Below are 10144 nucleotides of genomic sequence, written 5' to 3' on the forward strand. Positions count from 1 at the left end.
GATAGTGGCGGTCATCAGTGGTTTTGTAGTCTTTGATGATGGTGGCGGTCACCGGCGGAGGTGGCAGTCCTCTTCTTTTTTCTGATCTAGAACCACCACATAGAAGGGAGGTGATGATAGTCGTGTAGCGACAAAAAATGGATGAGAGATATGATGAGTTTAAATCTAATTTTAAGTGTTATTGTTTGAAAGACAAAAAAAGTTAAATGTAAATGGTTCTTATGGTTCTTAACTTTTAATGGTTCTCATTTGAACTTTTACCTATATATATATATATATATATATATATATATATATATATATATATATATATATATATATATATATATATATATATATATAGAGAGAGAGAGAGAGAGAGCTAGGTTCAAATGCTATTCTGTGATAATGACAAAGAAAACATGTTATTTGATAATATGAATACATTCAATCTTACATAACTATTGTCATTAACACGCATTCTCACTAATTAAATCGTCTATAAGGTTACTATAGACTTTTTCTTATTATTCTCATTCTGTCGGAATGTTTTCAGAATGTTTATTGAGTCGTATTCTGTCAGAATGAAATTGAGTGAAAAACGATGTTTGAAAACAAAAATGAATAAGAATTAGTGAGAATACATGAAAATGACGATATTTTTGTAAGGTTTAACATATTCGCATTACTAAACAATTTATTCTCTTAGTAATTCCCATAGAATAGCACTGTCCAAACGTCCGCAGAATAATTGTCCATCCATATATATATATATATATATATATATATATATATATATATATCATTACTATATATGAAAACCTTGTTTTTCTCCTTCCTTCTACACCAAATCTATAGGGTTTGTTTGATGCCACATATCCTAACCCTCGTAACAATGTAACGTACCATAACCGGTGTTTTCCAACCTTGTATATGACGTATCGCTTTCTCCATATAGTCAGCGACACCCCTTTCCCTCTGCCGCCTTCTGAAAAATGTGAATGACAACAATGTCGATTCACAACGCCTCATGTCGTATCTGCTTTATCTTCCGGACGGAAACACAAATATCTTCCGTTATCTTGCATAATTACATTACTCTATATCTTCGATCATTTTAGGTTCGTCTTTTCCCCTTATGCCCCCAAAGGGTCTTCAAAGAGTACATATGGCCAATTTTATGTCAGAATCCATTGAGGTTTTATGGGTAACGTCACTTTGTTAAAGACGTCGTATTCCTTCAAAGTCTATCCATACGACTTCATTATGGACTCCTTGCCAAGAAACACAGACACCCTCTGCATTTATACACGGATTCCATTTTTCTAACCGCAATACTTCGTTCAGAGTTTCATATATGAAACATTCATCTCCCTCGTTCCGCATCAACAATTGGCAGTTGTCGGAACCCTAATTTACGGTCATCAACATTTCACAACCGTCCATTAAGCTAAAGGTGGGTTTGATTATATCATTTTAGTTTTTTTTATGTTTCTTTCTACTGTTGGGTTTCATTTTCCATATAATTAGGTTTCGTTTGTTTTTGAATTTTCTTTCCCTGTTATGAAGTTCTCCGCCAATCGCCTCCTACCATCACTTTCTTATCATCAGGAATTATGCACCGAGTCAACGCTCTTCCCTGCTTAAGGTAATTAACAATCCTCCTAACACTGATATTCATTGCAATTTCTCCACTATTCTTCTGTCTATTCAATTTAGAACCGATTTCATACAAAATTTAGATTCCAATGGTTGATGGAAAAATAAAGGTATGTGGTCCAATATGTCTTTTAGGTTTCAAAGATTCTGTTTACGTTTAAGGGCCTTAATCTGAGGTTGATTTCATATGTTTTTCTTTGTACAATGGTTTGTGTTACAGTCAGTACGATGCTATCTACAATTACAGTTATTACTTATTAGGTATTTGATGTGCACAAAAGTACCCACTAATTTTATAATTTATAACCTAACTAACTTAACTAACTAAAATGCACCTAGACAGTGTACCTAGTCGAATTATAGAATAGTTGGGTAAGTCGGGTGTCGATCACAGGGAACGGTGTTAACTAATTAATTTATCTACTACTAAATTAACCTAATTGTTAACAGCTTAAAAGGGTTTTATCTGATTTTACAAGACCAGATGAACTTAAGTCACATAATTCAATCAATTAATTAAAACACTCTTGTTTAGTTTGAATCCACTTCCTCTTTATGGTTAGTTAACTATTATGGATTATCAAGTTGGTCACCAAATATTATATTATTAGCAATTTAAGTCTAAATTTACTATTTTTTTTACCAATTCATGAACTACCTTGTATGGTCATACATAAGCAAAACACATAACTAGTTATTAATTATTGGTATGTTATGTAAGATTTATTATGCAAACACAATTATGGCCATAATTTATGTTCTCTAGCACAACTAAATTTATTTACTTTAATTACCATCTAAGATTTTGGTCGATCCTAGCTCTAGCAAATTAGTGTTCACTGATTTTTCCCTGCTTACTTTAATTTACTGATTTTTCCAAGTTCACGTCGTGAACCATAAGGATTCACGTCGTGATTGCGAGTTTTGCGTATTCGACAAGGACTCTTTCACTCGGATGCATATCTTCTGCTCACGTCGTGAATCATGAACTATTCACGTCATGAGTACGTTTTTTGCTGAGTCTTTCATCCTTCTTCCCTTCAAGCCTCCAAAGTTCTAAGTATTGTCAGTTTCAGTCCCTATCTTCGAGAATGCTTCTATTTTGGCTGCAAATAACAATTTATCCTTATAAGTACCATTATTCTATTCAAATAACCAAAATATATGTAAAATGTACTTAAATATTTCCTAGAAATGTGTATAAATTTGGCAATATAGAAATACCCCACACTTGTGCTTTGCTTGCCCTCAAGCAAATCTGATTTTTAATTCAAACCTTGATCACCATCATCACATAGAACAATCCAACTCAAACTCAGCCATTATGACAAGACCTCGACGCATGCAACCCTCCGAATCCATCCTCAGAACACTTGCTAACCTCAAGGTATTTTTGGTCAAACAACCCAAGCATACATAATCTAGAAAAAAATTACAACTTTTTGATACCACATTGAAGCTCTTTGGAATTCTTCACTTCCTTGATAATTTGATCTTTGATTTCTTTGAATTCACCACCTTTTTGATTGATTTTTGGCATCTTCAATTTTTGAATTTCTTCAGAATTTTTGTCTTTTGATCTTCGTACTTTGACTGCTCCAAAATTCTTCAACTTTTCGGTAATTTCTCTCTCTCTTTTTCTTAACATGTATCTCACTTTTTTTTTCACTCAAAACCTACAGGCTTAAGCAGGGGCGCTCAACTTAAACCTTTATTGATTAAAGATAAAAAATTTCCTGGATACATTTCTGGTACACGATGCTAAACATATTGCATCCCTCAAATAAAGCGAGGTTGTGTTTTTGTCCCAAGATTTCACTAGAATAAGGGAGGCCACAAATGCATTATAACATATATCGGCTTAACTACACATTTGAGCTCTCATTAGATCATCCCAATGCAATACTAGCAACTTAAGTTCAAATTATTATTACTAGAACTAATATTAGATTATTATTTCAAACCTATGAAAATTTTTAAATTTCCTAAGTTTTCTAGCAATTTGCTTTTTTACTTTTTTTCGACCCCCTACCCTACACTTATTATGTACAATGCCCTCATTGTATGCATGAACTAAATAAAACTAATAAAAGGGAGAAAAAGGAACAGACTCCTGGGATAGTGGCGTGATCGAACTCCATAAGTGTGGACAAAATACGCATCTCGAATGTGGAACTTCTTCGAAATATGAACGTGGATCTTGATCTCGCGAAAGATGTAATAAGCATCAATAAAATATGGAATCGAGACTTCAAACTTCTCAAAGGTGGTGTAAATCTCCAAGCAAGAAGAATAATGTGGGAAACCATACGCCACATTAAATGGTAAAGAAACCGAGCCAAAGTAATCTTCATAACAATCCCAAGAAGAAAAGCGGTGACCCATGTAGTAAAATGCATCAATGGGCTTTATTTTTGTGGAACTACATGATTCACGTCATGAATTATAAGAAGAACCACGATGTGAAATTGAGAAATCGTGGAAAGTAGAAACCCGTGAAAAACTTGACCCACGACGTGAATTTTAGGTGGTCACGACGTGAGTACTGGACATACAGAAAACTGTTCTGTCTTCACCTCTTAACTTCAAACAAATGTCTTAATTGATTAAGACGTTGATAATATATGATTTTATGACTCTTCTCTACACTTATCCTCTCTCTTGACTCACCCCACACTTAGTTAAAATTGTGGGTCTTGACTCTTAACTTCTTAGACTCTAATGACACTTATCTAAACGAACACGACTCTTGACTCGACTTTACTCCCTTCCCAAAACTCCTTAGCAAGCTGTAATCAAACAACCAAAAGGAAATAAAAGTAACATAATAATAAACCAACATATTAAACCAACAAGTGTTTCAAAGTTCTCAAACAAATTAAAAACAAATAAACTATAAACTAAAAACTAAAAAAAACAATCAAGTCAATCATCCTCATCATCATCATGCGCTCCACTTGTGACCGCTCCATCTTCTCCTTGGTTTCTATATTCGCTCCACCAAGGGCAAATCGGGTAATGATTCCCCAAATGAGGAGGTTGATCAACATGGAATTGTCGAATCATATTTTCCATTGTACCCCCAATCCAATTCACGCTAAGGGAAAGCTGATCAAAATAGCCTGTCATATCATCCCCAAAGTTGGGTCCGCCAATGGGTGCTTGTTGGTGCAAAGGTTGTCCTCGTTCACCTCTCCCTCTCACATTCCTTCGCCTTGGCCGTGGTCGTGGCTGCTGCTCGGGTTGACCACCAGATTGCTCACCACCCTCATCATCTGATGCCAAAATACCCCAGTGAGATCCAAAGTTCTGAACAACCCGCATTGTCTCTAAATAACCCATGCTAAACTCATTCTCATCCATGCAAGTCATGGAACGAGTGATACCAGGAACAAGCAAACCATACGATCGGGCCAAACGTGTAATGAATTGCCCTCCACAGATAGGGCTCCCAGGACGAGAACTAGCAGCAGAATCAGCCAGAAAGCGTGCCAAAAAGTAAGGAATGTTGCAACACACTCCTGGCTGTAAGATACACCACAAGAAGAACATATTCTGCTTCGTTACTTTATCCCCATGCCTCCTGTAGTTGATGGAAAACGTGATAAATCGGTAGAGTAATTGGTGGATAGGGGACCAAATGCTACTCTCGGGAGACACTTCGGAATTGAATATCCCGGATGCAATATTGTGCCAGAAACCAAACCCAGTAGCACCATCTGCATAACCTCTGACCGTCTCCCTCAAGAACATGCCAAACTCAGGAGTTATTGCCTCTTGGGGATTATATATCCCTAACCTCCAAGAAAACTCCACGAGACTGCATTCATGGTACTCTCCCCCGAGACGGAATACCAAGGCTCGCTGATAATGAGGGTCTTGGACATTCTCTTGGAATGTCACTGTCGAGAAGAACTCCACACAGAATTCCTTATAAACCCTCTCTTGAATGCGGAAAAGATTAAGCCACCCCGAACAACTAAACGAAAAACCATCTCCAATAAACATCTTTGTAAGAAACGGGGACAACCTATCCACAAGTCCAACTTCCCTCAAACGTATCCAATTGATGGTGGGTGCAACTGCAATCTCCCTGTTATAAAGCCACCCCAAACGGTTGTTCCAGCGGGTCAAAACTTCTTGGGACATTGTTGTTGGGAAATTGTAAAATGGGTGTAAACTAGCAACCCCGGTTGGAACCTCGCGTCTTGGAGCCATTCCTGTAAAAGTAAACAGAAAACAACCACAAAACAAAAGAAATCCAAGAATCATAAGAAAACATAAAACTGTAATATTCATGTTCAGGATTCACGTCTTGAACCTGTATGGATTTACGTCGTGAGTTCGTCACGGCTGGTCAAGATCGGTCAAGGTAGAACTCGAATCGGACCAAAAACTCTGTTGGGTTTATTCCTATGTTAAAGCTAACCACAATCTATCAACATGCAAATGCTATATCACGAATTTTAGGGCACATACGAACAAATTACTAATTACCAAACCCTAGCCCCAAAATTCAACTAGTAAAGTGAAATTAGCCATGAAACATAAGAAATCATTACCTTAGATTGCTGATTACGTAAGCAAAAAGGGAGTAGAAGTTGGAAATTGGCCGAAATCGGTAAGATGGGAGGACCAAAAGACAGCCTCACTTCGTGGGGGAATAAACAATGTGGCTAAGTCAAAGGAATCTGTTCTTATTTGTGGTCCCGTGTCAATTCATAATTCACGTCGTGAATTGTAAGAATTCACGTCGTGAGTCCGTTTGGGCTGTACAATTGGGCCATCCAATATGGACTAAACTGAAAAATTTAGGCCATCTAATGATATAAGAATGTAACATGGAGTGGGCTGGACTAAAAATGTGCTAAGGAATATTTTGTCCTTTTCAACCTGGACTCACGTCGTGAATCATAAGGATTCACGTCGTGAATACTTTCTGATAATGAAATTTATTATAAACTCCAAATTTGTCTATTAACTAGATTTTTTTTAATTATTACCACTTAATTTCTAGGGACCCCACACTCAGTGTTGTATTATGTATAAAGTGATTTGGATGATATGATCGATTTCCCTAAAACTAAAAATGCAAAAACTAAAAAGAAAAAGAAAAAAAACGCAAACCAAACTCGGGTTGCCTCCCGAGAAGTGCTTCTTTTTGAGGAGTCTTGAGCTGGACTCCGTGCCTCCTACGTTGAATCTTCAGATGAGTCCACCACCAGCTGGATTTTCTGCTCCTTCCATCGCCTCTTGTATGCTTGGACTCGTCTAATGTACGCCTTCTTCGAGTTTTCCTTTTTAGCCTTCACGTCGACTATGTCATGCTTCCTTTTGGTCCCTTTTGTTTCCAATTTTTCTTCATTCTTCATTAGCTCAATAAGGACCTTCTCTTCTTTCACCACTGGACTAGTCACCTTTGATGTAACTTCTTCTTCATCACTCGACATTTCATAACTTTCCTCACTTATCAAAGATGTTGGTTTTGTGTAGGCAATGACTTCAACGAAAAATGGAACGGATGCTCTTGGTTTAGTGCGTTTGACTTGATTAATTGTCTTGATTTCTTCCTCCATGAGTTTTTCTAATTCTTCAAGTTCATTATCTTCATCAATATTGAACACTTCACCTTTAACATCATATCCTTGAAATCCATCTTGTATTCCAAAATCTTCGTTATCATCACCAACCCTCAATGTAAGCTTAGATTCATGAACATCAACTAAAGCGCCAGCAGTATTTAGCAAAGGGCGACCAAGAATGATTGAGATATTTGCATCCTCCTTCATACCCATAATTACAAAATCAGTTGGGAAAAAAAATTTCCCAATTTTAACAAGGATGTCTTCTATAATTCCCCTTGGATGCGTCACCGAACGATTGGCCATGTGGATGGTCATTTTTGTTGCCTTCATTTTCTAGATATTTAACTTTTGGTAGAACGAAAAGGCATCAAATTTATACTAGCCCCAGAATCGGCTAAAGCATAAGTCTTCAAATTATTTCCAAACTCACATGGAAGAGTGAGGCGTCCAGGATCTCCCATCTTCTTAGGTAACTCCCCCAATACAGCTTTTGAGCTTTGCTCACTAAGATCACTTTAGAATTCTTCTTCAATTCATGTCGAGTGTCTATTAGATCTTGTAGGAACTTCGCGTATTCTGGAATTTTTGAAAGTGAATCAATAAAAGGAGTATTAATAGGAATACCCTTTATTTGTTGAATAAACTCCAGATGTTCCCTTTCCAGTGGACTAAGATGTGCTCGAGACGGGAATGGCAAAGGTGGTTTATAAGCTGGAACGGATTCTGACTTTTTCTGTTCAGACCGGGCCCACGACGTGAGCTTAGAGGGCTCACGACGTGAGTCTGGTGTTTCAGCAATGTCTTTATTTTCGAGCTTCGGCTTCTTTGGCTTTGGATCAGGCTGCTTTGGTTCCACTTCTAGTGCCTCCAAAAACTCAGAGATTGCCTCTTCTTCAGTATCAATAGCCACAACATGAGGTTGAGCTTTCATTTCGGGAAGTTGTGAAGATAATTTGTTATTCACCAAAGTAGTGAGTTGACCAACTTGGACTTCTAAACTATGAATCGATGCTTGATGATTTCTTAATGAAGCTTGCTGGTCAATCATCATTTTGTGTTGTTCATCATATTCATGTGTTCCTTTAGCACTGCATCGGTATCATCATGTCTTCTCTCGGATGCTTCCATAAATCGGGTCAACATGTTTTCCAAATCTACTTTCTTCTCGGCTGGTGGTTGCTCTTTTTGGTAGAAGCCTCGGCCTGTCTGCTTAAAATTTTCTTCTTTTTGCTTCTTGTACTCATCATATGGCAGCCACTCTTTCTTTGGTTTCCTCCAGTCTTCATCATACTTGTCCCCACTCGAGTAGCAAACTTGAGCCCTTTTGTTCCCATACTCATCCAAGTTGCAATCTTTAGTCAAGTGTGGCCCACTGCATCGTTCACAACCAACTCTAATTGCATGAATTGATTGGTCCATTTGGGTCAGCCTTCGGTCCATATTGTTTAGCATTGCCATCATAGCAGCCATCTCTTCAGAATGTGCACTCCCAACTCCCTTTACTCCTTCATTCCTTGGATTGTGGTATTCACGAGAATGCTTTGCAAATTCTTCAACTAATTCCTTGACTTCACCCAGATTTTTCTTTGTAAGTGGTCCTTGAGAATCAAGGAGTTGCCTTGTCATTACATTAACCCCGTCATAGATTATGGACACTTCTTGTTGAATGTTAAGGTCATGTTGAGGACAATTCCTTAAAAACCCTTTGTAGCTCTCCCAAGCCTCGTAAAGTGACTCCCCCGGGTTTTGCTCAAAATTGGCTATTGCCTTCTTGAGTTTAGCTATCTTGGATGGTGGATAGAATTGGTCTAGAAACTGCTCACGCATTTGAGCCCAAGTAGTGATTGTACCCGGTGGTAGTGCTTTTAACCAATCCTTAGCAGCTCCCTTAAAAGTGACTGGTAGCATCCTTAGCAAGACGGTATCTCTATTCACATTCGGGACATTGAAATAATCAGCAATGTCGTTGACTTCATCTAAGTGCTTAAACGCATCCTCATGATCTTTTCCATAGAATGAGATATCCTTTAGTGCAGTAAGGATATGTCCCTTCAACTTAAATGTGGCAGTGGCATGAATGGCAGGTTGTACTAAACCCGGACCAACATCATCTCTAATTCTCTTTCTGTAAGCTCCCATGGACATTTCTTCAATATTCGCCATCTTGTTTCTTGGCTCGTTCTCGTTTTCACTTGTATAAAGTCCAAACTCGGCTTCGGATTCGTATTCGGATTCGTTCGGGATAGGTATTTGATCTAAGTCTTCAACCTTGTTCTTGTCCTTTGAAGATGAACTCGATCCTTCCGTTTTCTTTCCCGACTTCTTTGAGAACACCGACTTGAATTCTTGTAAGGGCGTCTTCTTTGGTGTTTGATCTTCTTTCACGTTCTTATCTTTCATTTTTTGAAGGGCATACTCTGGATCTTCAAGAGGTGGCACCAAAGGTGTGTTAGAGCCCCTGGTCATGAACTCCTGCAAAATAAAAAATAAAAACGTAAAACTGAACTAAGAAAGACAAACTAAACTAAGAAAACAAGGACTCATAGGATTCACATCGTGAGCCTGTAATGCTCACATCGTGAGTTCTGTAATGCCAAAAAAATGAAACTGAAAAAAATAACTCTTTGCAGGTTTTACCCCACAAAAAGGATCGATTAATTTAAAGCAAATAAGTCTGTAATTAACTAAGCCGTTCCCCGGCAACGGCGCCAAAAACTTGATGTGCACAAAAGTACCCACTAATTTTATAATTTATAACCTAACTAACTTAACTAACTAAAATGCACCTAGGCAGTGTACCTAGTCGAATTATAGAATAGTTGGGTAAGTCGGGTGTCGATCACAGGGAACGGTGTTAACTAATTAATTTGTCTACTACTAAATTAACCTAATTATTAACAACTTAAAAGGGTTTTATCTGA

The 10144-nt window shown here is 37.7% G+C and overlaps 1 non-coding gene across 1 annotated transcript; it reads left to right on the plus strand.

The window, feature by feature from the left end:
* The first annotated feature begins 8895 nt into the window (after positions 1–8895).
* Positions 8896–9002, plus strand: LOC145123028 (small nucleolar RNA R71). The gene has a single exon (XR_013714908.1). It is a non-coding gene; the product is annotated as a small nucleolar RNA R71 (small nucleolar RNA).
* Positions 9003–10144: the final 1142 nt, after the last annotated feature.

Source organism: Lactuca virosa, chromosome 6, assembly GCF_052849685.1.
Source record: "Lactuca virosa cultivar CGN04683 chromosome 6, Lactuca_virosa_CGN04683_v6, whole genome shotgun sequence".
Taxonomy (NCBI): Eukaryota; Viridiplantae; Streptophyta; class Magnoliopsida; order Asterales; family Asteraceae; genus Lactuca; species Lactuca virosa.